We start from the raw sequence: 21,512 nt of genomic DNA, 5'->3' as shown, positions 1-21,512 counted from the left end.
CAGCGTCCCACTGAGTTCACTACAAAAATGAAGTGCAGAAAGTAGTTACTTCCAGTGAGTCCTGTATCCAGTGTGAGAAGACAGTGAATATGCCCACTCACATTGCATTTGTTTGTCTCTGGCAGGCAGCGCTGTACTGTACTATTGGAAAAAAATTGTCATTTTTGGCACCAGCCATTTAGGAGCACAGCCACAGTGAGAATGAACTAGCTTTTATCCTCTTTCACTACTGGTTTGACAATCAGGAAAAGAACTGTGACAATTACACAGAGAACATTAACAATCTGTTAAACAGCAATAGTTATTCTGATGTACAAACCAGTATTAAGCTTCAGATGGTCGCTGTTAATATCTCTTTTCAGTAGCATGGAGCTCACCATGGAGAGGCTCTGCAAAGCCATATTTTAATTTATCTTTGCATCTAGAATTCAGAGTTCCTATATTGGGTGCTAGGGGAGAGATTTTGCACTCTGGGAACTCTCCAAACACTGCGCTCTGCAGAATGGAGAGCAAATAGCTTAATTTCAGGAACTTTTGTAACTGGGAAACTGGCTCTTAACATCTCAGCTGCTGCCCAGGCTAGAAAGCAGAGCATGGTGCTGGTGCCACCCAAAGGAAATACCCTTTCTAGTGAGAGAGATACAGGCTATAGCATCACTATCTTTGTCTAGTTAGAGAGCAGGGAGTGGTTGTGGTGCCACCTACAGGAAAGTCCCCTTTATGGAAGAACAGGGACTTGCCATTTCTGTCAAAATGACAGCAATGCACTCCACCTGTGTCCCCTTGAGCAAATACCCACTGTCTGGGAGAACTGGGCCTTAGCACCTCCACAACAGGTGTGTACTGTCAGTGAGGGGACAAAGGAGAATTGTGGTAGGAGTTTATTTCTAGCTATTTCTTGGCATTTGAATGTTGAAAAGTTAACTGGATCCACATATGAAATCTCCACGGCCTGTGTCATGTTCCTCCATCTGACTCTGCTGTGCCCACACAGTGCACCTGACAATCCCAACCTGGTTGAAGAAACCCCTGCGTGGTGCCCTGCATTTCTCTGATACCGACTGCTGAAAGTTCCTCTGGTAACACCCTCACAATGCTTACGATCTTCTCCACTATGCTGCACTTCCTGGCTGAAATGGTCTCTGTCACATGAACGTGGTAGGTCACTAGATGACTCTCTGCAGCCAATTACTTTCTGATTTTCAGACCGAGATGCTTTGGAAAACATGTACATCTGCCTCTTACCTGCCGTATGAGCTTAGGTGTGGATGAGCACGAAGTGGAGCCCTCTCCAGGGGCCAACATTTATCTTGTACTTGAACTGCATACCAAACTGGAACTCAGCTCCAAATCAATCCCTGAGCCAACACTCAGATCAAGACAGCTGCTGTCAGGTAGCGCTGACCTTGGGCAGGTCTGTGTTTTGTCTTTAATGATCCTCCTCCCATCCTGATCCGGATGCCTCTTCATGCCCAGAGGCAGCCCCCAACCTTCTCTGAGACTGGGGCTTTTGAAATGTGAAATCTGGCTTTCACCACAAAAAGAAGCCCCTGGCTTTGCTTTTTAACCCTTAATTCAACCCTTACTCCAGCCATACCTTCCCATCAAAGCTCTATTTTCCAACTAGAACAACTTTTTCTTCAATAAAAGGATCTGGACAAATTGTATGATCGACAGCACATGTTTGCATATCTATATAACATCTGGTTTGACAAGGGGAAACCTCTGTCCCACATGCCACTGCCACAGGAAAAATGCTTCCTTTCCCTCCATTTGGATCCCCAGGGAAACCAAAGGTCAGGGAACTGGATGGAGATTTATGAGTTTCTCCCACTCAAAGGCTTCTGCATCTGGTTCTCTTGTGTTAGATTTTTTGTTCCAGGTGAAGGGATTAATGATGTGGGGAAAGGTTAGGGGTGACTGATACCATAGGTCACAGTTTTCCTCTTACTGCTACTGTGTCAAATGAAAGAATTGACAAGGTAGTCCATGCCCACAATGATCCTCAAATGCCCTTGGCAGATTTCAGAGAAGCTCCATCATAGCAGTGTGCTTAAAGTGATGGAAACCCTCTAACTGGGAGTCAAGTTCAGTCTATACTCTAAGCTCAAGCCTGACTCACTCTGGGATGACTAGCTTTGCACTGGACCTCCTGACTCCATGGAACCACATTGAGGTCACCACATTTATTTCTTCTAGGCAGGGACTCTCTTTATATTTGTGCCTTGAACAGCTCTTGCGCATGATGTCAGTGCTTACCAAATCATAACTGCTTGCAATCAGCAGTGCTGAAACTCCAAGACTGAATAAATCCTTTCACTTTATCACTTACCTGACCCCCCACTGCCCCCATTTGATTCTGTGTTATTCCCAGACCCCTGACCTACCTCTGATTACCTGCCCAGATGTATGCACACATGCACTATGGACCAGACCCTTAACTAGTGTAAATTGGAATTGCCTCTGTGAAGTAAAAGGGACTGACAGTGTACATGAGCTGAAGATCTAGACTAGGATGTTCCTCAATATTAAATCTCATGAAAAAACTTCTCAAAACCAACACATTGAAGAATTTTTACAGCGTGTGAATACCAAGGCTTGCTGAAGTGTGTCTTTCTTTCAGTTTCCCCAGGCACCCAGGCCTACCTTTGTATTTGCTTGTTCTCCATGGACACTCTGGGACCTTCCAGCGTGTCCTCTCTCTGTTGCGCTGTGTTACTCCATGGTCTAGTATTTAAAATATTGCAAATGCATCTTTTGAGTCTTTATGAGCATTAAAAGTAAACTGCACCCATGTGTTTGTAAAGATGTAAACTGTAGATTATATCATGGCCTGAGATTTTTCCACTATAAACAAGGATAGCCTCACTGGTACTGGTGTAGTCCAGTGTACAGCAGCCAAAAGTCAAACACTAACCTTCTAGTGATTAGAACTGACCATTCCCAATGGTGCTGGGAATAGCAGCTTTAAATATATTCAAAGGTCTAGCGAGAAAAGCATCACAAGTATGTCCAGAGAGCCACCCCTTGCACTCCAAATCCTTGTAATTACTGCACCATGTCTTCTCAGTATTCACAGACACACAAACACACCCCACCCCACCCCCACCAAAATATCCTGAGTATATTTTCCCTATATAAAAGTAAAACAGGAGACTCAGCAATTTCCTAGCAAGTGACATAAGGCTACCCCACCCTTGGCATCCCCACCTGGTAGCCCAGATGTGACGTGAGCCCAAATCAGTCATATCATCGGACTGATGGCTGGGGTAGGGAGGATCACAGAAAATGACATTATATGAAACTTTAAGAAGGCAAAGGGAAGGGGAAGCTGCAACCTAAACCACAATTCCCTAATAATTTGGTACCTTATTCTGGCAGTTCTTTTGCCAACACTTCAAAATAAATTGTGTGAATTTGTGGCAGCTGGTCACCAGTTTCCATTCTAAATAATTCACATTCCCAAATGTCTGGGAAGGGGACTCTACCCACTTGCAGTTTATTTTCCTTGCCATGAAATAGTATATTTCCCCATTGTGGGTGCTCATCTAACGACAACAACAAAAACCACCTTAGGCATCTCACAGAATATATTTGAAGTATTTCCCAAGTGCCCTGTGCTATTTGAAGCCCCTGACATAGCAGAACATGCTTTAAATTATTTGATTCTCTTCAGACAGGTACTGTGAGCCAGCAAAGCAGGAGAAGTAATTAATTAGTGAATATCTCTAGAGTGCTTTGAAGACGGAAAGGGCTGCATTAGGGGACCTAACCGCTAACCACAATAACATAATTAGCCTTGTTAACGAGGGAGACTCTCTCTTATTTCTGGAAGCTAGGGATGAACAAATAGACAAGCAAATGACACCAGCATTGTGTACAAGCCACCTGATGACCTGGGCTTGGTGCGTTAGGGTATAGTGCCCCATACGTGCTTACCATATTATCTGACAGGAAGAGGAAATGCCAGACATTTTCCTGCCACTTGTACTTGAGCCAAGTCTAAATGCCAACCCTAAAAATACTGCATGGAAGCTAAGGCATGTTAACAACCCTCCTCCCCCCACCTCCAGCATACACCCTGCCATAACCACCAGTTTATTTTTGAATGAGGCCACATTGCCTGAGAGTAACTTGAAGCTGCTGAGGAAGCTTGAGTCCTCTTCTTTTATGTCGTCTTTTATTTAGGTTGTTTAGCTCCATGGGAAGGAGTCTTGCTGTGTGGAAGGGTCAGTGTCACCTCTTCAAAGGCAGAGGTAAAATATGGGGACCTCTGAAGGGAGAAAGGGTTGGGGGGGTGACGGAGGCAGGTCAGATGTCTTCCATTGGAGGGATAATAGATAAGGGGGCTGGGGAGGCCAATGAGACATTTACAAGATGCAGTAGTATTCTACAGCAATGGCACTAGACATGGCAGCTGTGTTTAATAGAACACTGCACCCTGTCGCCCTCGAATGTTTACTCAGGAATGGAGAGATGCTCTGGCATGGGAAGGTGGCTGAAATAGTTGCTTTTCAACCTTGAAACCCAGGTTCAGCAGTAGAGATAACTAAGCAATAATCTCTCTGAACCTACCTTGCTTTCTCCCACCAAAAAAACCTCAAACTGATCTCAAAATTACTAACAAACAACTCTCCTCTACACCCGGCCTTACCCGTGGCAAATTGCCTTTTATTCTCACAAAAAAGCTACACGTGCCCACCAGAGGGCATCTGACACCTCCAAACGCAGGCAGCCAGCCAGAACACACGAGTTTCCTGGGAGAAGTTTAAGGTAGATTTCTGGCATTCTCAGATGGATGTAATGTCAAATGGCCTAAGGAAGGAAGATTGCAATAATTTGGTGAACTCTGCCTCCTTCCTCTAAAGAAAGAATAATCTGAAGTGACATAGCCCCAACCATTCCATGGGCTCTTAGATCTCTTGACAGAATGATTCTAATAATTCCTACACCAGTTTTAATTCCATTAATGCTGCTGATCCAGGTAGCCCAGCAGATGTTCTCTGATGCTGCTGACACAGCAGGTAGGACAGGCAGATGGTGAGCAGTCATAAATTTATAGCCCAGCACCTCCATAAGGTGAGAGCCATTAGCAAGCCCAATGAAGATATTACCATATAAAATGAAGGGGACTCCAGCACACAGAAGGGGTTCAGCCAAAGTAGATCAACCCAAGGGTAGGAGGCATGCAGGGAGTCAGCGAAGCTATGTGGGAATCAAATGGCTTCTTTCTTTTCACTGTATTTGTGAAAAACGTTGACTTCAGTGGCCCTTTTCTTTTCAGTGTATTACTGAGAACCACCCTCCCAGCTCCCTCCTTGGGGAGAGTGGAGAAGTTGAAATGAGGCTTTGTGGCAGCCAGCATCAGCATCCCCACCCTGCTGTGTGAAGAAAGGAGGAGAGTTTTTTTCTCTTTTAGGCTCCCTGCTCCAGCCCCAACAGTAGCAGGTGGATTTTGGAGCAGCTGTCCCTGACACCTGCAGCAGTGGGATTCCTGAGGAAGGGGGACTTGCTCTCTCTTTCAGGCTTCTGACTCTCCTGAGCTGTGACACTGTCCTTGGAGCAGCTCATATGACTACTTCAGGAGGAATTCTCCTACTTTAAAAGCTCTCTGATCCTGTCCCTTGCTCAGACATACAATCTCCCCTCTTTCCCATCCCATCTACCCCACTCCCTCATTTTCCTCACATATTCATTCTCTTTTATCATTGGTTTTGAACATCTAGCCTTTCCAATCAGCCAAAGGAGGACTCCTGATTACAGTTTATGTATTTCTTCAGGAACCATTGCTCCCACCCCATTCCCTTGGAAAAGGAGGGGCGGCCATTACTTTTTGAGAGGTCCTGGTCCACTAAGCTTGCCATGGCTACACTGATGGCCTTGTCTCCAAGGTATTGCATTATGCTATGAGGAAAGCCAGTGAGATAGGCTCTGTGATCCCTGTTTTTCATGCCTGTATGAATTAAATGTCAAAAGTATCATTTCTCCACTGTCTTCCTCATCCTGGCCTGAGAATCTCACCCTCTGCCCCTGGTTGAGTACAATATTATTCAAGGAGGTGACAAAGGAGCTACACGCTTATACTGGCCCTGTGTGCAGTAGACATTTTGTGTAAGAATGTGAATTGTTCAGTAGAACAGTTAGCTGCAGCCTGCATCTAAAAGCCTGCCTAATTTATGTGCAACAAGAAGTCCTGTGGCACCTTATAGACTAACAGATATTTTGGAGCATAGGCTTTCGTGGGCAAAGACCCACTTCGTCAGATGCATGAGGCATACTTATGCATCTAACAAAGCGGGTCTTTGCCCACGAAAGCCTATGCTCCAAAATATCTGTTAGTCTATAAGGTGCCACAGGACTTCTTGTTGTTCTTGAAGATACAGACTAACACGGCTACCTCTCTGATACTAGTTTATGTAGTGTTAGATGAATATAACATAAGAATATGCAAATGAAATAGTCTGAAGAGATTTAGGTGAAAGCTCAGAATGTGCATTTTTGATCTTCTAAAGTAGATGCCCTGCTTGGTTACTCAAGTACTCAGTCCTCATGGCTTACAAAGAGCACAGCTTTCCTTTATTGTTGTACTTCATTATTGTCTTTAACATATGATTGCATCCAAGTCCTATATCTAAACCCAGGTCCAATAATCAGGAGATTCCATCCATAGGGAGCATACAATGAGGTGGAAAGTAGAGTCAAGTAAGACAGGCCAGCAGGACAAGGTCTGGTAAGGCAGGATCAGAGCACTTAGAGGGACAGGGTCATGTGAGGCAGCAAAAGGGGTGTCAAGTGGGGTCCATGTAACGACCAACAGCTAATGGCTTGTTGCTCAGACAAGGGCAAAAACAAAGCAGGAATTTTATATATGGTCACCAACTAATCAGGTTCAAGATCATATGTCCCACCTTGAGGTTACCTGCAAGAGATCTCAGTATCTCCTTTGAAAAGAATTGACTTTTTAAGGGTCCACTCCTCAGGCCAGAATCCTTCTCCATCATTGGAGTACCACAACTTCCCTTTTTGGAAGGATCTGGTGAACAATGATTGGCAGTGGGATTGGGGAGCAGGTTAGGGAAGCAATTAATTGAGAAGGGTTTCAGGAGGGAAGCATGAAATACAGGTTGCACTCTGAGGTCCTGGGGAAGTTGAAGCTTGAAGGTTACTGGACTATCTGTCTGTAGATTTGAGAAGGACCCATGTCCTGTTGCTCTAGTTTGCAGATGGATCAGCTGTCTTGAGGTGTTTGGTCAAGAGTCACACCTTCTGTTCTTTGTGTTCCAGGACAGCAAAACCTTCATCAAAGAATAAATGGACACAGAGCAGACATCAAGAAACTCAATACACATAGGCTGGTCAGTGAACACTTCAGTGGAGTGGGCCATTCCGTTAAAGACCTGAGAATCTGTGTCCTGGAACACAAAGAATTTAATAGCAGATTAGAGTGAGAGATTTCTGAGTTAGAGTACATATTTAAATTCGACACATTAACATGTGGTATGACAAGAGACATTGGTTACCTCACACATTACAAGGACTGCTTCCCTTCCTTTGATGCTCGTAATTATCTCAGACAAGTCAATTAACATCCCCAGACCTCTAACCGCCTTCCTTTAATCCTATTTGATTTGTCAGTTTTTATTGCAATTTTTTTTTTGGTCCTCTGTACTTATAAATGCTGCTTTGGCCTCCTCTGACAGTTTGTGGAGGCTCTTACAACAGTCTGTTGCAGCTTGCAGAAAGGTGACAGTCTCCCCCCGCCCCCCCGGCCACCCCACACACACATATACACACCCACTGTTATCTTCAAGTGAAAAGTCTTCCAGTTTGCCAGACCTATTAGCATAGCGTTGAACCTGTGAAAGAGCCCTGAAGTAGCAGTTAACACCCTTTAGCAGGCAAGTGCTCACCCTGAATTTACTGATAAAAGCAGCAGTGCCCAGGTAGGCAAACTCTTGCTGTGTGTGACAAGAGTGGCGTGGGAGATGATTTTCTGTGGCACCTGGTGGGAGCTCAGCCCAGCCCCTCTTCCTCAATTGCAGGACCCCACAGCGGCACCACTCTACCTGGCTGCTGGGGTTCCCCAGCTGAGGCCCGGTGTTGACTCCACTCCGCCTGGTAACTAGGGCTCCCTGGCTGAGGATGCCAGCAGCTCCCTGCCTGGGGCAGCAGCAACTCTACAACTCAAGTCACCAGCTCCGCACCCCAGGCCACAGGGTTTCTTGCTCAGGGCTGGCAGCGGCTCCATCCCCAGCCAGTGGGGCTGCCTGGCAGACTGTCCAAGCCCCTAACACCTAGCCACCTATATGGCCAGGGCTCCCTGGTTCAGCAATATCAGTAGTCCTGCCAAACCACGGACATTGCTGGACCAGAGAATCCAGGATAAGAGAAGTTCAACCTGTATTAAAATCTTGCACATTTTTATATATTTAAAAAACCCCAGCTGTCCAGAGATTTAAAGACCAAAAGGGTAAAGCTCTGCCTCTTAATCTATTTATTAATGCAGCTGTTGTAAGTAGGGCTATTAGTGACTTTAAAAAGTATCACTGGCACTGGGACGGTACATACAGGTCAAAAGGTCAAATTTCAGTGCTGTGACTTGGAAAGGTTGCTGATCTCTGCAGTGGTGCATTACTGTGTCTACAGGACCTTAGCTTAAAATTTGCTTTAAATGATTTTGTTAGTTTGTGGCTGAATCTTATAAAAATCACATCCCTAAAAATCCTTGCATAGATATTTAGATGCACAATCTGAGTATTCAACTTTAGCCTTAAATGCTTGGATCTTCAGATATGGGTTATCTTTTTTTAAATTCTTCAAAAGACCACCATTATATAAAATACACATTTTAATTACAATAGTACAAGAACTCGCTTCCAAAGTCTTCCTGTCTTTTCTGTTCAGTTCTACTCTCATTTCACCCCTACCCTGGTGAAGCTATCCTGTAAGTAGACCCCATTCCTTTTCTTCCAGATAGCTGGACAAATGAGTTTCCGTTTTACGTCTGACTATGTAATGAACTAGTTTTAAGAGAATCTTCCACCAAAATCAGTACTTTACTAAAGTGTAAAATCCTTTGATATACCTAAAATCTTTGGAAACATATTTTAATATAAACATAGAGTGAAATTTCATAAACTTGTGATGAAAACAACACAAAATTAGTGTTCCATTTTTCTAAAAAGAAAGAACATTGTTATGAACACGCTAAACAGCTATGACAAATTAATTTAAAATAGTGTCTTTATTTCAGTGAGTTTAAATATGTAGTAATCTGGAGTGATTCATTTATTAAGGCTTAAGAGTATATTTAAAATATAAAATCAGCTTAGAAATACTGATGAAGAGAGTGTAAAATCATGAATGTACCCTGAATTCCAGGGCACCTGACTTGTCCTTACTACAAAGTTTTTGCAAATAAAGCGCTGGCAAAATTTAGTGTATATCAAGAAACTGTTTGGTTCTGACATTTTTATTCCCAAATTTAGTGATTTTAATTGCGCTTCTGCATGTCCAGTCTTTGCAATCTGGCACGGAAGGGGAAATATGTTTCATTTTCTTTAGAAAGAAATTTTAGAAGAGATTTTTTTCCCAAATGTCATTTGCTACATTGGGTTCAAGAAAATTGGCTGGAATAAGTAAGCAGAGAGAAGAGGAAGACAGTGGGGAAGGGTAGGACAGTGGGGAGGAGGTGGGACCTTGAAGAAGCAAGGGTGAAGTATGGGCAGGGCCACAAGCTGTGGTGCTTGTCTCACCAACCAGCATCTTCACCCATTGCCAAGAGGAATCTCTTTCAAAATTCAGCACATCCTTTGGAAACTTCGGTGAGGGGGAAATGTAGATCCTCTCCTTGTATGATGAAGATTGGTGTTAAAATAGAGAGACCTTTAGTTAAGACGTGCATTTCTGTGCTGCCTGCTGATAGGCACCTGTGACAAACACTCTGTATCAGGAAGCATCACTCAAAGGGCTTAAGTTCATATATTGTTGAGAGTTTCCATCCAGAAATTACATTGGTAAGAATACAAAGGAGTGTTGTACCACTACGTGTGAAATCTGGGCCATTAAGCTCAGCAAAGCACAGGGCTTCACTTACACGAAGTGAATCTGCCAAATCTACTGCCACACTACAGCATCGAGGTCTGAGTGTCTGAATTCCCTGCCTCAAGCTCATCTCAAACATAAACACAGTATATTTACTTGAGTGCCCCAGATTAACTACTCAGTCCTACAGTAGCAACCGGGGTCTCCACTCAGTGCTGGAGGCTCTCTATTCTGCAAGTTTTGCAGACAATAAAAGGTGGTTCTGGTTGTAGTGCAGGCAAGCTTTGCTCAGTGAATCCCCTCACTTGCTTGGTAACCTTGGTGGTCCTGGTCCCAAGGCAGATGTAGTAAGAGTTTTTAGAAATTCCTGTGTATGGAGGCATCCTGTGATTGCTTGACACATACACGACATGCTAAGCGACTGCACGATTTACATTTGTAGTCTGGTCCTCCTTTCCATCTATCCATCCATCACAGATTACTGTCTCTTGCTGCAGCCTGTCTTACACAAGCTCTTAAGGTTAGACACAGCACTGTAAAGAGGGTGGAGCAAGTGGGGTGCTTGCCCTGGGTGCAGCATAATCAGGGCACAGCTCCAGTAAGTTGCAAGCCACTCACCTCGGATCGTCTTTTCCAGCCCCTGCCCCAGCCTGGGTGGGCAGCTTCCAGCAGCTAAGGGGTAGACCTCCTCTCCCATGCTACAGGGCTCTGCCCCCTGCTCTAGGAGGGGCTAGAGACTGGACTGCCCCACACATCAGGTGCTGGGCTTCGTGGTCTGACACAGTTGCCACCTCCATGTGCAGTGGTTCAACTCCAGCCTTTTGTTGTTTAATGTCTGCTCTTACAGGGGAAATAAGATCTCTGGAGTTGTTTTAAAGTTCATTGGTTTATGAGTTTGTCGCACTCAGGGTGCATAAAGTAACTTTATGAGGCTTTGTCCTTTATTATGTGTTCCTTTATGAATATTATTGTTCGTTAAGAATCACATTGTATTTATTGATATTTTAAATATCTATATTAAATATGTTCCTAATGTTATTGAAAATATATATTTTGTTATATTACTATACTAATTAATAATTTTTGTGGAACTTTCTTGAAGTGAAGATAAATAAAAATAATAAACTAGAGACATTTTTTAATTTGGAGGAGAGGAAGCACATAAATAAAATTTTGCCCAGGGTGGAAAAATACTTAGTTACAACTCTGTTCAGACACAATGTCCTCTTAGCTGTTCATGAAGCACCTCATGTATTTTTGGGTTGCTGTACAATAACTATTTTCTGCTAAATATATAGACATTACATATTCATTGAAGTTTAATAAATGTCATTTTTTCTTTGTCCTTAAATTATGTACCGTTGCTGTGTCTTGTTAAACATCTACCATGTTCCATCACAGCAGTGGCTGCATTTAGGATTGAATGAGGTGTCTGTTTTTATGTATGTGCAGGCACACACGGTACATAGAGAGAGCAAGTTATTAAAGCTCCTTTAGATGTCTTCCACAAAAATGTGTTGATCCTGATTTTGCAACACTTGCACGACTCATCCCTTTGAGGTCAAGGGTACTACTCAGATAAATGCTGATAAGCATGAGTAAAGGTTATTGAGTCCATCTCTAGCTAAATGTAGTTATATCTGCATATTTATTACTTCTCAACTATGTACGAGATTAGTATTCTCAAAGCCGGGGTCATTGAAGAGTAAAATAACTGACTTCATTTAATTGTTCAGCTACTTTTTCTTAAAGTCTGTCCCAAGCACAGTCTGGGATTCTGGACAGTGCAGACCTAGCTTGGAACACCACCTGATGCCTGTAAGAACAAAATAATGGACTTCTGTGAATGAATTTAATGTACGGTGTGGGAGCTCAGGAGCCACCAGCAGCACATGTACAGCTGCTGGGACCAAAGAGAAGACCAGAAGCTGAGGAAAAATTAATGATGATGAGGGAACTCCATCACTCTGCACACTGGGCCAGCAGATTAATGCTTCCTAGATGAGAAGAGCATAATGGACATGTTCAGGGAGAGATGGTAATAAGCTGAAAAGGGAGAGCCATAAATAAGCCAGCAAACGTAAAAAGAAAGAAGGCTGGCAGAGATAAATAAATACCTGCTCTCAGACAGTGACACAGACAGGTCTGGGCGAATCAGATGGGCTGCAGTCTGGAAACAGGGTTATGCTACATGGGATGCATACTGGAGGATCGGGAATCTTGCCAGCAGTGGGAAGAGGGTGGTAAAATAAAGTGACAGTAGAATGCAGAGCAGTGCCCTCTGCGAAAGTCAGGCAAAATGGGTGAAGGATAACATGGAGAAGCTGGCACTCAGCACAGGGAGCTTGAGGCCAGATGGCTGTGGTTGTTTTGCTTTGTTGGCATTAGTACCTGAGAGAATCGTGCCTTTTATGATAGGCTTCAGCTGAACCTGCAGTGTGTGTTGGATTGTAAACTCCCAGCTGTTGTTTGTGATATTGTCCCAGGCCAGCAGTCACTTTAAAGTTCCTTTCTTTTAATCTCTTCACCCCTACACTTTTTTCTTCCATCCCAATCTCCTAGGTGTGGGTCGTGAATTGTTAAAGCACATACCAGAGTCTGAGCTAACACTGGAGCTGGATGAACCTTTAAAAGTTTGGAAGAGCTCTCAAAAGTTCATGTGCTTCTCTGAACCTAAGCCAACCTATCAGACTCCTGGAATTGCACAGCTAGCACTTTCTCATGAGATTACTGCTGCTTGCTGTGTCTGTTTGAGCTGGAAATTCCATAAAAGTAAGACATCTTCCCTCCCAAAGCATGTAGCCAAGGCTGTTGCTACTGCACTTGGTTCCTCAGAGAAATATTCCTTGGTGTCTTCTTACTTGAATTGTCTCTCTGAGCTTGTGAAGAAACAAATGGCTATGAGCAAAAACTTTGAAAGTTTATCTGAAAGTTAAAAGCCTGGGGTATAGTGAGTTGGGAGGTGTGAGGTCCAGGGAGCCCTTCCCACTCCTTTGCCCCGCTGTATCTCAAGCAGCTGTCATTTGGTGCTACACATAAATCTGGCTTCCAGGGCAAAGGGGTTAACTGGTTGGCACTGCCACCAGCAGGATGGGATTGAATCTATGACTCTGTTCCCTGGCTTCTGGAGGTACCACATCTCTCAATGGTATATTCCTTCTAGGTTCTGTTGCTCAGGAAATGCTCCCCCTCTCTCCCAGGCTCACAAGATCTGGGTCTGTAGTGTCTCTGCCATGATCACTATCCAGTCTCTAGCTCACTTCACACAGCCATCAAGCCAGTATGCAAAGCTCGCAGGGGCAAAGGTTTGCTTCTACATTATTTACTTCACTTGTAGCGCATGGATGTTCCCAAGTCTCCTGAGGCACAAAGCCAGTGTGAGTTCCACCTGTGACTCCTGTCCCCTCTGCTGCATGTGTTTTTATGAGAACTAGTTGATTTAAAAGAGCCCAGAGCAATACAGGGCCACATTTCCTCCTGGTGAATCTGGTACAGTACTCCGTCGCTCATAAAGGCTGTCATGGAGCCTTCACTTCATTGGTGAAACGGAAGAAGTTTGAACTTTAAGCTTCTTTTACCTACACAGCATTTGATCTTTCCAGCAGCTGGCTGAGATGTCCTGGTTTCAGGTTTTGGTGCTCTTTGGTAAGGAAAGACATAAGACCAAGTCCAACCATGTAAGCAGACACAAACCCACTAATGCCAGTAGAATTTACACCTGCTTAAACCATGGCTGAATTGGTTCCTTTGTTTCTTTTCCCCTCAAGCTCTGGTATACGTATTCTTGATATCTGTTACCTGGTGCTTTAATCACCACCTTAAAATATGAATGTGAAAAGCTGGCCCCATTGACGCCAATGGCTAAATTCCCACTACTGATTCCAGCGAGGCCATTTCACCCTAAACGGTTTTAAAAGGGAGAGACAGAAGAGAACTATGACTGCTGTGGTTTTGTTTGTATTCAGCAATAGTGCACAAGAGACTCCAGTTTGGCTGTGTGGAAGGTATTCAACCTCCAAGTTATTTTTTTTCCTCCATAACTTAAATTTTCTCTCTGGAAACTTGGTCTGAAGCTGCAGCTACTGTTAAACCTTCAGGCTAAATGGACCATATTATGTCTTTTTCCCCCATGCTTCCTGGAGGTAGATGGTAAATAGAGGGGTTTTCTCCAGTCTGGGTTATTCGGTTACTGCGGCATCATTCCCAACCAGACACTTTTTGTAGGTTCTTTAATCAAGTTACCATGAAATATCCAAACCATCTCTATTTTTTGTCACATCTTCTCCATTCAAAAGGAAATACAAATCTTCAACCTTTTCCTAAATGTTTGTGCTGTTGGACACTGATGGATAATAGATTTTTCTGCAGCATCTTTCCCTCTCTGTTGTCTCCCATCTGTCTCTGCTTTCAGACCCATTATTCCTCTTTGGGTTAAATAAGCCATTTGTTGTTGTGTTGTGGGTTCTTCTCTTTCTTTGGCTGTTTTGTTATGGAAAATGTCCCCAAAGAGTCTCTGTGATTTACTGCAGTGTTAACAAATGTCGGAGCTTGGGAGCATTGCGGGACTGGTGAGCTGGCAGCCTGCCTGGACAAACACACTGAAAGTCAGTTCTGGCTTGGATACTTGAGGAATTACTATCCATACAAAGGTGCATTACATACAGAGAGAAAGATGTAGATTTTTACAAGTGAGGCTTGAAAGGTTCCTTGGGGCCATTTAACATATGTTGCTTGCACTGTTGAATTGCACAGTGCACCTGCCTTTCCTGTTCATTGGAAGCCAAGTTCCTACTCCTACTCAGCAGGGCTCTTCCTCTTTCCCCAGCCTCCTATTCTGGGAGAGACACAGAACTGTTGTCTGAAGTGAACTTGGAGGCCATGAGGCTGCAGGTCAGTTTTCAGCAGCTGAAAATGAAATAGCACCACCTCCCCATTTCTGCACCCTCCACCACTGTGTACTGTGACCTCACACTCAGTTCAAGCTCTGTCACCCAAGGCTTGTCTCTACAGGTGGAAAATGACTTTGACTTAAACCTGGTACTGGAAGAACTGGTGCTCCTGTGCTGTTCATTACAGGAGATGAGAATAGATGGGAGATGTTTCCAACCACTGTGTATCTCTGGCTTGACCAATATGTTACCTGAGAACAATTGTGATGGAATATACCCAGGTCCAAGCCCTACATGCCGATGTAATAATCTTTGTACAAAGAGTGCCTTGTGAGGTGTCATCTGAAAATTCATAATTTTTTAGTCAGTCTTGTCCTGCTAAAAGACATCTGGTAACATTGTATATGAAGTTACAAGATTTCCGTGTAGGGAAACGACAACTCAACAACAGGGAAGATCCTTTCCTATAGACCTGTCTCCAGAGTCTCAGCTAGAAATGTAGTCCAAAGCAGAGTCTGGCCTATAAAAAGTGGGGGGAACCCCACAAGACACCCCCTCTTTGCTGTCTCTGTCCATTAATTCAGCACATGAGAAGGAACAAAGGAAGCACCCATTAAAAAGAAGAAGGGATCCTGGTCTAAAACATTGGGGCAATAAGATTGAGAACATGCAGTGAGAGAAAATTTACTTTCAATTTAGGTTTGAATATAATTTGTCAGGCACTATTTGCATTTTATCTTTATAGTTCTTGTAACTATTTCTAACATTTATGTAGGACTGTCGATGGAGCCCCACACAGCATGGTCCAAGTGGCACTGAGGGCTGGTTGTCCTTCCACCCCAAGCTCTGCCCCTTCCAGAGGTGGAGGGGGCTTGGAACTTAGCCCTGCCTGAGTCACAAGGCTCAGGGCCCAGCAAAGTCTGTTGCCAGCCCTGAATTTATGCCTCATTACTTAGATTTTAAGGGAACCCATTTCTTGGTAGTTCTTAAACGTGTTTTACTATTTTATCAACTTCAGTGTGTTTACATTGAGGTGTCTGGGAAACTCCATTTGGGGTAAAAAAAAGTGCATATTTCTATTAATCTGTGAATTTATATGGCCCAGAAGACAGCTTGGCAATACAGAAGGGAAGAAATCTAGGATGCGGCTGCATGGGGTTCAGCCTGCAATATAACATGTGGCTGACCGGCTGCCACACACAGACAAATAGCTGGGAGTGAGCAGCAGGTTGTAGGCTGTTTGTGAGCAGTCCAGACTGGAGGCTACTGCAACAAAGCATTGTAAAGGGTTAGAGAGCAGCTACATACTCATCTGGAGTGTAACATGAGTGTCATCTTTGTCATAAACCCTTGTAATCTGACAAGAGCATAGGTCATCCACAAGTGTCCTCCACATCACTCTGTCTCGGGACAAAACCTCTAGCTGACTCCAGGAGTACCCCAGTCATCCCTCAATCTCAGTAGATCTTTTCCATGTTGTTTGAGGTCTTCCTCTTTTATGTTTTCCTTGCGGGTTCCATATGAGAGCTTGATGGACTGTTGGATGATGGTTTTCTGAGAGTGTGGTCTAGCCATCCCCACTTTCTTCTCTTGATTTCAGTGTCAATTGGTGCTTGTCCTGCCCTGTTTCAAAGCTCCTCATTTGTGACAAGTCTTGCCATTTGATGCAAAGGATGTACCTCAGGCATCTGTTTATGAATGTCTGTAGCTTGTGATTTGAAGACTTTTTATTATGTCCTGTCTCAGATCTGTACAAGAGCACACTCTTCAATTTGTGTTGAAGATCCTCAGTTTCATCTTTGCAGATATTAATTTTGAACTCCATATGGGACGGAAAGCTTTGAATGCTGCTGTTTCTTTCCCTAGACTGGCATTGATATCTTTGTCTGTTCCTTCATCTCTGCCCATAATACTCCCCAGGTAGGTGAACCGGTCCACAACTTCCAGGTTGTCCCCTCCCAGTGTGATGGCTGTGGTGTTGGACTGGTTGATCCTCTTTGTCTTGATCTTTCCCTTGTTCATGCTCAGTCCAGTCATTGCGGCAGTTTTGTCTAGTGTTGCAAAGTTTTCTTCCATGCTTTCATGTGTAGGTCATGTCACAGCAATATCCCCAACTAAACACTGGAGTATTTCTCTAGACTGGACTCTATGGTAGGGGTCTCTGCTCCATGTAATATTTTGGAAAGATCAATGCCTGTTGCAGAAGTACAGGCTCTTCCACTGCTGTCAAAGAACATTTACAATGTTTTATAAACCTACCTGTTCACTTTGGCAAATGCATCTTTTTCACTACAGAGATGTACAAGATTGGTGTTTAGCGTCTAGCTGGAGAAAACATGGGGTAACAGCAGGCAAATCCTATAGTAAATCCTAGCAGCAGCTAAACTTAGTAAAAAAAAAGTCTATACTGAGATATATGTTATAATTAGACACCAACAAAGACATCTACTTCGCAGGGTTACGTTTTGACCTTACGCAGCATGTGGCATACCTGGAGCAAGGAGGGAATAGCACTTTGAGGCAGTCAGATTCCTGGAGAATCACTGCTGCCTGTTTCTCAGGGTCACAAAGGGGTCAGCCACACACTGCTTCTATGTGGGATTCAGCATGCGAGGGAGTGAGCTACAGCTCTTTGAGTTGCTGGTGTGAGTAGGGTGCCAAATGAGAAAAGCAGGAGGAACTGTACGACAAGACTGAGGCGCACTGGCAGAACTGCCTGGGGGGCTCTTTTATGCATGAATGGCTCTGAACCTGCACAGCAGCACCCCTACAGAGGTGGAGAAAGCAAGCAAGAGAAATGTTGATCTGCATAGTTAGTTTTAAAAATGCACAGTATTTCTTCCTCTTCAGCCTTCGTTCCTGGAACACTTCTGCCATGCAGGACTAAACGTTTGTCCATCTTGCTGTTCTCTTACATTCTGCTTTTGTCATTTGCCGATATCCCAAATGCCGAGTTCGGAAACTATAGTTTGCATGTGTATTTTCAAAGGTTAATTTGCCCTATGACAGTTTCTGCTAGACATATTTCTCTGGTGGCGTCTGCTCGGTGCACTAAGGTGGGCTGTCCCGTGCCAAGCTTGGCATTCTCAGGCTGACAGAGAATGTCCAGGCAATATTCCCTTTCCATTGCCAGAGAAAAGTTTTAAGCCCAAAGAGATCCCTAAGGAACCAGTGAAGCGGAACTTCTTTCCAAAGCAGTCGAGTTCGCATGAACTCATGAGGTTTAATATGAGGATGGTTCTAAAAGAAAGTCACAACCCTGAGAATTCTGGAGTGAAGGTAACACAAATTAGTTCTATGTAAATGACGGTCATCTTGAGGAGACTTTCAGATGGCACACGTTGCTCAATAAAATTATCAAGGTTCTTATCTACCAGCTTAGACATACTGTTACCTTATTCCACCTTTTGTGTCTTCCTTGAAACATACATCTTCACATTTTTAGCATGTTGTGGGCTTCCTCATCCAAAGGACTGAAGGGAAATGACTGCAGAAACCAAAGGTCATCTTCCATCTTAGAGGCCACAGGGGCACATCAGACAAGGTGGATGCAGCTTCCCGCAGGATTTCATTGTCTTATGTAATGTAAGTGCATGCTTTGATGATTAAATATAAGCTGATTGTCTTTTAAAGGCCAACACATCCTAACTTTGTCCAGCAGGAAGTGCTAAAAGCCCAGCTGCAATGACATTAGTTACATGATTCTCCTGAGCTGTTCTGTCTTTGACTTTCTCTCAATTAGAGAGACAAGGCGGTTGAGGAAATATTTTTTATCAGCCTAACTTGGTGGGTGGGACGAACAAACTTTCGAGCCACACAGAGCTCTTGTTAGTAACAGCCTTGGACTACAGGGCATTTGCACTTCCGTAGGATCTTTTTGTGTGGCAAGTTATTGTTTGGCATTTGAAGAAAACACTAATATCATCAGTTTGCACTTGGCCAGATAACCTATCCACCTGCCTAGACATAACAAAAGAACAGTTCACTGTAACCACATGGTTTTTGTGCCCAGCAGGAATCATCTGTCTGTTTAATGGATTATCCACATAGACAAGGCAAAGCTCAAGAACAAGAAGTGCATTTGCATACAATGAACAGAGCCATGGTGCAAGAGTATCAAACTGAGGCAACTAGAAGCATTGTTGCTGATTTTCATAAGGAAAGGGTTTGCAAGAAGGAAATGTATCTGCTCCAAATAAACACATGAAGCCGACTCTAGTGCAATGCTTCTGTTTTGCACCATACTGACAGGATCTGACCACAAAAGTAGTTCCATTGACTCTAGGAGGATCAGGCCAGTCTAAGCATGATCCCTCAATAGTAAGAACTCTGAGATCAGCTCCATACCCCACACACCTGCCCTGATGCTGAAGACAGCCCTTGAGGGGAGATGAAAAGGGGCATGTTAGGATTTCCCAGCCCTGCGCTGACATTCAGCAGCATTTTCACATGCTGGTAGTAAGAGGTAGTCAATAGGCCATATCTAGACCTCTGGACACTTTTGAGCAGATCATGAAATCTTTATTTACTTTTTTTTTTTCAATTTCTCTAGAGTCTGGACCTTGACCAAGAAATGTGGACCCTTATTAAAAAACAAAAAAATGACTGTCCTGTTTGTAGCCTTTCTAGTGTACTATAAGTGCACGCAGCTCTAACCCTTTCACTACTTGAAGGAAAACAGTCACATTATTATTTTGAAACTGTTTAAAATATTGACATTGTCACACAAACATCTTCATAATAGCAATGGAGTTCTATTGACTGGTTAATTTATAACACCTTCCCTAGATTAGGTCCAAATACTGATTTTTTTTAAATTATCTGACAAGCAAAAATTCCAACTTATATTTATATCTGTGTAAAAAAACTCCATCAGCAAGAAATGTAAAATGGGCTAGCTTGTGCTTCCCTCAATGGCTTCTGCAGGAAACTAGCAGTAGTGCCCAGACTATTGTTAACACGGGATAACTTGGTAGTGCAAGCTCACTCCCACTCAAGGTGTGCTACAAAGTGAAGCTGAGGTTCTAATTCTTGGTGAATTTTGTTTTCTAAGCCCCTGAAAATTGCTCAGTTGGCAGCCAGAGAGAGTGAAATGGTTTAATTATGCAGAGAACAAAGGCAATGCAGGCAGGGGCCATTCAAGCTTCCCCACATAGTGCATCAATTCGGATAAAGGAGGGCCTCTTGTGAGGCTGACAGGGAAGGTCAGTTCCCATGCTCATTCACTCTATGTATACCATGGTGACAACCTGTAATGGCACAAATGCCTGTCTGATGCAAAATAGACTGAGACCATCACACTCACTTCTTATAGGCCACTCAACAACATTCAGGGAGGGGTAACAGTCTGGGCTGGATTCCATCTGATGTCTAAAAGTGAGGTCCCCATACAAATACTAGACTCTTTGCTCAGCCATCGCAGTCTGAACTTTCTTCTGTGCTCTAAACGCAGGTACATTCATTCCACGTCCATTTGAAACATGAGGCAGAATAAACATCTTGCCAAATGAAAAGGTCAAAATAAGGCAGAAAGAGTCTTTCCAAGCTTATAAGAGCTACAAAGAATGGAGATTTCAGAATCTATTCTAAAACCACTTGATTAAAGATATCTCTTTTATTATAGTGATGATTAAAACAATCAGCCAAGTCTGATTTCTACATCCAAACCACAGACAACACAAGAAATAAAAGATAAATTCCCACTCCCTGCTGCTATAGGACCAGTAGCAATACCTAGGGAATTTTTAACATAGTTCAGTTTACCAGCAAATCTATAGAGTGTCTTCAGGGCTAACTACTGTTTGTGATTCAGTCCAAGATTCCACATATCCAATCCCGTGCTGCTGACAATCTGTTATTCCTGCTAAGAGGGAGGGATAACCCAACATCCTGCTGTGCTTCAAGTGGCCTAAAAGTCTCAGGCCAGCAGTGCACCCTTAAAGTGACCAAAGAAAGGCTGTGATGGGAATGATTCCTGAAGCGACTTTGGCAAAGAAACATCTATTAATCCAGTGAGTCCCCATTGGCTGCCCTCCGTGATGGGGCTCATTCAGTCCTCAACAAGAGAAATAGACTTTGGAGATTCTTGGTATATACAGGCAGGTGCCCTTTAAAAGAACCAGGGACAAAACCTGTTAAAAACACATTTTCCATCTGTTAAACCACATGGACAGACATCTAGTGAAGCCCTTCCAGCTGTGTAACAGGTAAATGAGTTAAGTGTATAAACTTCCTGTGCATGTGAAAGGAAAATGTGACAGAACTATTGAGCTGATGAAAGAATCATTCTGCTGAATATCTATGTTTTCCAATACATGCAAGTAAGCACACTGCATAAAAACAGATGAGCCCCTTGGAACCCAATCTTGGTTAACGGGAATGACCCATCAAAAAGGGTTAGACCTATGCAGCAGCATCCTGATATATGCAAGTTCTGGGAGGGTCCCTCTGCTTTCCCACTGATATGTAATTATGGATAATCCCAGACATGTTCTTCAGCCCAAGATGCAGATCACTTGTTTGAGAAAAGTTTGGCTGAGGCTTTTCCCTTCATCAATACATTGTATTTTGCAAGTAATG

General features: G+C 43.5%; 1 long non-coding RNA gene across 1 annotated transcript in view; it reads left to right on the top strand.

Annotated features, from left to right (window-relative positions):
• LOC142015829 (uncharacterized) overlaps positions 1-19,047 on the top strand; it is a 113,847-nt gene extending 94,800 nt beyond the window's left edge. The window contains exons 4-5 of the long non-coding RNA XR_012646230.1: positions 18,379-18,518; positions 18,949-19,047. This is a non-coding gene — a long non-coding RNA (uncharacterized LOC142015829). The remainder of the gene's footprint in view (positions 1-18,378; positions 18,519-18,948) is intronic.
• The last annotated feature ends 2,465 nt before the right edge of the window (positions 19,048-21,512 follow it).

Source organism: Carettochelys insculpta, chromosome 7 (assembly GCF_033958435.1).
Source record: "Carettochelys insculpta isolate YL-2023 chromosome 7, ASM3395843v1, whole genome shotgun sequence".
NCBI lineage: Eukaryota > Metazoa > Chordata > Testudines > Carettochelyidae > Carettochelys > Carettochelys insculpta.
Note: the sequence above shows the minus strand (reverse complement) of the source record. Positions and strands in the feature narration are given on the sequence as shown.